At 41.8% G+C, this 7717-nt stretch overlaps 1 long non-coding RNA gene across 1 annotated transcript; it reads left to right on the forward strand.

The window, feature by feature from the left end:
- Positions 1–3043: 3043 nt before the first annotated feature.
- Positions 3044–4618, forward strand: LOC121142929. Its single transcript, XR_005880091.1, has 2 exons — positions 3044–3316; positions 3978–4618. It is a non-coding gene; the product is annotated as an uncharacterized LOC121142929 (long non-coding RNA).
- The last annotated feature ends 3099 nt before the right edge of the window (positions 4619–7717 follow it).

Raw genomic sequence — 7717 nt, forward strand, 5'->3', positions numbered from 1 at the left:
ACTTTGCTGTTCTATTTGTTCTTTGAGGAAGGGTTGGGACTTGCTATGTAGCCGAGAATGACTGTGAACTGAGCCTTCTGCCCCCCTCTGCTAGGTTTATGCAAAGCAGGGTGTCAGACCCAGGGTTAGTGCATGCCAGGCACACACACTAACAATGTCTACACCCCCATTCCATGACACCTTTTCTATACAGTACAAGCAGTGGTACCTATGAGTTGAGGAAATGCTTTCATTCCCCGTGGAAATGGATCTTTACTGAATTATGTAGGAGCACAGATTCTCCTGGTGCCCGCCAGGCAGGCTGGTGTCTTTGCCACAGACTTGTACTTGGGCAGCAGTCTCCAGCCTGCCTGACTTCTGGGTTGGCATCTCCTGTACCTTTGACCTCAAAACTGCCTGGGTTCAACCAGATCTTTGAACAGACATGGTCTCAGCTGGCTCCTGTCTGTCCTGCTGGTCCACGACCTCAGTCACCCTCCCTCCATCCAGCCTCATCCTCATCCTCACAGTCCATTATTTTTTTTCAAAAGATTTTATTTATTTATTGTGTATACAGTCTTCTGGTTACATGCCAGCAGAGGGCACCAGATCATATTCAAGGTGGCTATGAGCCACCATGTGGTTGCTGGGACTTGAACTCAGGACTCTGGAAGAGCAGTCAGTGCTCTTAACCTCTGAGCCATCTCTCCAGCCTCCTCACAGTCCACTATTATCCAGTCTTTTTCTCACCTACCTCTCCATGTCCATTCCTGTAATTCCCTTGGATTCAGTACTCATGGCCCTGTAAGACAAACTGCTTCCTGCTGTGCTCTTCTGTGGTGATATTTTGTTTGTGCTGTAAGAAATAAAGCCTGCCTGAATCAGAGTGCAGGGCAGCCAGGCTCTAGTTCTTACCTCTACTGAATCCTCAGAACAAAGGGCTGTTCCTGTTCCTAGGACTCCTCAGACTGAATGCCCTGAGCTCCTGTCTCCTCCCACCTTATATTCCTCTCTCTGCCCAGGCATATCACTCCGGCCTCAATCCCATAGTGCTGGGGTCAAAACTGTGAACTACTCTGTTTCTCCTTTAGACGGATTCAATCTCCTGTAGCCCAGAGTGACCTTGAACTAACAGAGATCTGTCTGCCTCTGTCTCTCACGTGCTGGGATTTAAGTGTGCCACCACTGCCTGGTCTCTATGGCCAACTGTGGCCAACTATTGTGGCTAGCTCTGCACTCTGATCTTCAGGCAATCTTTGTTAGATCACAGTGTATCACCACAAGGGGCTGGAAAAATGGCTCAGCAGTTAAAAGCACTGACTGCTCTTCCAGAGGACCCTGGTTCAACTCTCACACCACCCACACGGCAGCTCCCAACTGCCTGTAACTACAGTTCCAGGGGACCGTTTCAGGCAAAACACTAATGCACATAAATAAAATAAAAACATCACCACACCCTCCATTCCATCCCACTACTACCACAAGCTCCCACAACTCCCTCTGCTCTAGCTCTGATTTTACCTCTGTGTGAAAATCTGGGTTCTTCTCATGCCAGCTGGGGAGACGTGGATCTGTTTTTTGGGACAGTTTTTCTCTGTGTAGAACAGGCTGGCCTGGAACTCACAAGATCCCTCTATGTCTTCCGAGTGCTGGAATTAAAGGCATGCACCATCACCAGAGATCTGCTTCTGAAAAGTAGGATATGGTTGTTTTAAAACTATTTCCCCCTAACATTTACCAGAAGGCCTTTCACACAGGAGGGATTCAATCAATGGCTGAGGATAGGATTGGCTGAGAAAGGCTAGGGTCAGCCTACCCCAGGCTCTTCCTAGGGGCTCACATAAGCAGCAGAGAGTGAGTGTTTTTTAAGGTCTTATGTTCTTACCTGGTGCTTAAGCTTCCTGGGATTGGAACAGCAGGCATATCCAGAGAGGTGGAAGGGATCTCATAATTGCTCACATCCCCAGCTGAGAGAGACAAGAGTTCCCCAGGATTCCCTTCTTCATCAGCAAGAGGAAGCCCACCACCACTACCAAGTCTGTGAAATGGAAACCTAGGCATCTATTCATAGGGCACAAGTGTCTTGCTCTGAAGAAATTAAACCTGCAGGAATACTTCACTGTTTGGGTGAGCTATGGCATCAGAAAAGCAGTTATTCGGTGATAGGGATAGAATAGAATAATACCTAGCTCTACCCTTCTCCTACTGAGTAGCCCTGAATATTTTGTAGCAGAAAATGGAACTCAAGACTTTCAACTTAAGGTAGATGAATCAGGGTTTGGAAAAAAAAAGTCAAGAAAAAGCCACAGACTGGCTGTAGCACAGGTTTAAATAAATCCAGAGTCTATACAATACCCAAAATGTCTGTGTCTCAGTTGACAATGACTCACAAATCTCCCATGGACATCAACCACAGGATGGCAGAGGCAGTGGAATTAAGAAGGCCTTTTCATTTTCTTACTATTTATTTTTTTGACAGGGTTTCGCAAAGTCACTTTCTAGCCAAGACTGGCCTTGAAAATGGGGATCTTCAGATGTGGTACAGCTCCAGCTTTAAGAACCATTTTAACATAGCCATTTTGAAAATAGTATAATGGACAATTATGAATCCACACTTTGCTGCAGGATGTCTTTCTGTGTGCTGTGAATATGCACTGCTCTTATTGGATCTTAGTTTCACAGTCTCATGCTGTCAGCTCAGAGAGGAGTCTCCCAAAGCTGCCTGCAAGATGAAGCTGGCTGCCAGCCTCCAGGAGCTAAGCTGCACGGCGGTTCCCGAAGTCTCACACAAGCCTCATGATGTGTGGTGGAAATAACTTTTTCTCATGCAGACAGAAAAAAAAACAGGCTAAAAGGTAAACAGAAAAACCTTAAAACAGGTTCCAGTGTGTTTTATAATATGTGCAGGCTCAAGAGAGAAAGAATTTGGCTATAGACAGCCATAGAAATAAATATATAGTTAATATAATATAATAAGGTCTTTAATGAGAAAATAAAATGAATAAATAAGCAACACAGAAATGGGAAATACACAGGGAGTCCAGATCCTCTATACTATTGTGACCTCAAATTTTTTTGAATGCTGACAGGCAAACAACAGCTGCTGAGAGACATAAGATTACAAGAAAACTACTAAAATATGCCAACTTAAATATTTTTAAAATGCCTTAACTTTAAAACATAAGTAAAAAATATATTTGTAAAATGAAACTTAAAAGATGCATTGCTTTGGAGAAGTGGTTTTCCTTTTGTTTCCACAGGAAACAAGAAGTGGTGGATTCCTTCCAGATTAAGATGAACCAAATTAGATCAAGGGAGACCTCCTGAACCTTGACAGGTGAGATCTAACAACAAAGGTTATAATTTATCTTCCCAGATTTGGTCATTATCTCAGTTTTCTCAGGAACCCTATAAGTGCCTTTGCCCACAGGCAACAGGAAGCAGTCTGGAGAAAATGATGCTCACATCCCCAAGAGTTGGATGGTATGGATGGTATTTGGTTCCTTGGTAGGTCATGGATGTTTGGTATATAGGGAAATATAGGAATAAAGGAAAAAAGACAACTATTAATCTCAGATATTTTGCATTGGCATGCATTTTGATACAATGATAACAATTTCAAGTTAATTTTCCTACACTGTATGTATGTTTCCATTCTTGTTTAAAGGGTTTTTGTATATTGATGTGAATTTAAGGTTACTGTCCTTATATTACACACATCTATTTTTATTTTTGCCTAAAGTCATACCTACACAGCTTGCTTAATTATGCAATAAGAAGTATTAGTCCTTAAGAGATATTCAGAATAATTAAGAAATACAGGGTAATAGTCACCCATATCTATTGAGCTTAAGTTAGTTAGGCTTTCAAGGTAATACAGAGGTATATTTCAGATAGATAGGTAATCTTCAAATGCTTCAAAACCTACAGAATATGGCATTTCAAATGTTTTAATGACTTAGACTTTTCTTGACATGAGATGCATCTGCTCTTGGCAGGACCAATTACTTCAAAGAAGATATGGGCATCAAAGAAACTCATTATGGAGTTTACTGTCAACATGGCAAAGCTATCCATTTGGGCAAGAAACTGCTCTGGCCTGCACTGCTTGACAGTATGCTGAATAAACTGGACATGCAGCACCCACAGGAAAATGACCACTAAACATTGCCAAAACGTGGTGGGGTGGCCCTTCAGGTTCCTGCTTCACAGAAGAAACTGCCAGACATTCTGCAGGACACAGAGCAAAGTGGCTGATGAACTTTGCCAATAGAGGTGGGACAGTCCCTCAGATTTCCTGCTTCACTGAAAAGTCTGCCAGATGCTCAAGGCCTATAGGCTAAAGATGGATGCTCCAGTGTCACAGAAGGACTTTGGGTGGCTGTCCAGGCAGACAGAAGGCTCTGTCATCTCTAGAGTTTGGGAAGTTGTTTGCAATGTATTTCCTGTTTACTCCAGTAATATTACATACTTCTGGAGTGTTTGATGGAGTTGAAGACTGGATAATTATAATTATAGTTTCTTTAGTTTTGATAAATGATAAATTAGATATGAAACTGTAGACTCACAAAGATAGGGGAAATGATAGTGTTTTCTCTGATTTTGTGAAATACAAATAGACCAAATATTGTTAACTGTATTTTTGATTGATAACTGTTTTGTTTTGCAATTTTAGTGTGTTAAAGTTAAACCCTTCCTTTTTGATTAGACATAAAAAGGGAAATAATGTAGGTTGCTTTTCTGTAAGCTACAAATATGTGTGGCTTTCATTGGTCAATAAATAAAGCTGCTTTAGCCTATCACAAGGCAGGATAGAGCTAGGTGGGAAATCCAATCAGAGATACAGGAGAAGAAAGGGGGATCATGGGACATACCATCAGCCGCCCAAGGAACAACATGCCAGCTGACCAGTAACACTATGACCACATGGCAGTACTTAGATTAATAGAAATGGGTTAATTTAAATGTAGCAGTTAGCTAGTAATATACCTGAGTCATCAGGCAAACTTTTATAATTAATATCAAGCCTCTGAGTGGTTATTTGGGAAGTGGCAGGCAGGCAGGAGAAAAACATCCTTACAACACTTGAATAAAATCTTGAAAGTATTAGCAAAGAAAAACCTTTTAGAACTAAGAAAACAAAGCCAGGTGGTAATAGCACAGGCTTTTAATCTCAGCACTTGGGAGGCAGAGGCAGGCAGATCTCTGTGAGTTTGAGGACATCTTGGTCCACTAAGCAAGTTCCAGGACAGGCTGGAAACTACACTGCCTGTCTAGAAAAACACATGAAACAAACAAAAAACCAAAGGAACAACAACAACAAAAAGTACAGGCAAAGGATGGAAAGAGGAACAGAGCACTGAACTTGGAGGTGGAACACGAGAAACTGGGCTGAGATAAACTCAGCTGGTTAAGGTGCTCATCTGAAACAATGTACATAAATCGCCTTGGTGGCACACACGGTTATTCCCAGCACTCGGGGAAATGGAGGCAGGGGGATCAGTGTTCAGACCTCTGTAGGCTAAGTGAGACCTCTGCCTCAAAGAAAAAGGTTTGACACGGGGTCTCACTGTCACCTCACATGGTCCGGCACGCACAGGTATCCTTCTGTTTCAGCTGGGATTATAGCCATGCCCAGCGGGAAAAAGTATATCTGAACTCACTTCAATTTCTAAAAGTTTAAAATTCTAGGGACAGTCTCGCTAATGCACACCTGTAACCCCTCACTTTGGGGCAGAGGCAGACCGATCTCTTTGTGATTGAAGCCCACGTGGGTGGCCAGCGCCAGCTCTAGGACAGCCAGGGTTGTGTGCAAACCTGTTGGTGGTGGGGCTTTTTTTGTTTTTGTTTTTGTTTTTTGTTTCTGTGCTGTGTATAAAAAGTAGCCCCATTTGGCGGAAGTAGTTTGCCAGTTTTTTGTTTTTTAAGGGATTCCTAGCTGCTTGCTGTTTTTCCTCACACTACTGCATAGCCAGGGAGGTTTTAGAGAGTATGCTGTCTTTCTTTTGCTTTTTAAATTAAAACATTTTTTTTCTTCTTCACTGCTTCTGACCAGGGACCTTATTTTTAATTTTTGAATACTTTTCTTTTGTGTGTCTGAGCACCCCTTGTGTGTCTCATATCCCAGGAAAACAGAAAAGGATGCAGCTGGAACTGGTGTTCTGGGGGTTGTGAGCCACTATGTGGCAGCTTTGCGAGACCCTAATTAGTCCCAATAAAAAAACCCGGAGTCAGTATCCAGTAAAAGCTGAAAGATCAGAAGTGAAGGGGCAGGCACTGTCACCTCTTACCTCTCAGACTCCTCAGACCAAAAAGGGCCAAATTCCTGTCTCTGCCCAACCTCAACTTCCTGTCTCCTGTCTGTACAGACCTCCAGACCTCTATGGTTAATGGGTGGCTAGCTCCACCCTCTGATCTCCAGGCAAGCTGTATTTGCTATAACACAAACAAAATATCGCAGCATTTCCTTTTAGGTCTTAAATAAAAGAGAAAGTTATAACTAACATAGAAAAACTACATCCAAAAGTACAATAACTATGTATAGTATATACAGTCAAGAATTACATTCACAATGTCTAGTTCATTTACATTTGACAAATTCAGAGAGAATACTTGATTATCTACCTGATATTGGTGAGTCCAAAGCTTTGCCCCTAATTTAAGCTCTATCCTAATTTGCCTTACTAACCCAAAACTATCCTTTTACATCTCTCAACTTTATACACTTTACATCTCTTTTGTGACTTTCTTTTCTGAATTTGTTAGCAAGAACAAAATATAACTAAATTTTCTAGTCTTCAGCTCCCTCAGAACCCTGAGAAGGGAGTAATATCACCTGAGTAAGCCAGAAGTGCAGGAAAGCAGGATGGAACCCTTGCTGTGGGCCCCATCCTCTCTTTGGAGACTCAGAGATCTCTTTTAGGCACCATCATGCTTCACTGCAGAAAAGTAAGCATTTTAAATTTCATATACAGCAGATCTCAAAGAGGCTAAAGGCTCAATATTTGTTATGTACATCCAGAGTACAAAAACTTCATTCCTAGCTATCTGATAGAGACTCAAACCTGAAATCATGTACAGGAAGCTAGATGGAGCCTTCTTCTACAATTAGTAGGTATTCATATAGGACCATTAATATCATGACAAAAAGTTTTAAAACACATACATATATATATAGCATATATATTAATCTTATATATTTACAGATAATATTTGTTGGGGAAGTCCTGTGTATATGTCAATAAAGCACTGTTGGCCAATAGGGAAGTAAGATAGGTGGGACTAGGAGTAGAGGAGGACTCTGGGTAGGAGAAACACAGGAGAAATTCAGGAAGTCAAGATGTAACACCATGGGGTAGGAAGCCCGGAAACCTCTCCGGTAAGAGAAATACTTAGATTAACAATTATGGGGTAATTACTTAAGTCAGAGCTAGCCACTAAGAAACAAGCAAGGCCAACAGCTTCATAATTAATATAGCCTCCTGTGTGTTTATTTGGGACTGATGCGGCTCTGAAACCAGGTTGGTGGGAAGGCTTCCCTTTACAAATATTGATACCTTAAGAAAAGTGTTACAGAGTCAAAATAAAACCAAAGACTTGTGAGATTAGTGGCAATAAAGCTGTCCCTAAAGTTTTGTTTTTCTTCTGTCCCATACCAGGTGGCTCTTCTGACATGGCAGAGATTTTGGATTTTCCTTTAACAAGCATGATTAGATTTAGAGAAGGAGAGAGCCACACT

The sequence above is a fragment of the Mesocricetus auratus genome, unplaced genomic scaffold (assembly GCF_017639785.1).
Source record: "Mesocricetus auratus isolate SY011 unplaced genomic scaffold, BCM_Maur_2.0 Super-Scaffold_100010, whole genome shotgun sequence".
NCBI lineage: Eukaryota > Metazoa > Chordata > Mammalia > Rodentia > Cricetidae > Mesocricetus > Mesocricetus auratus.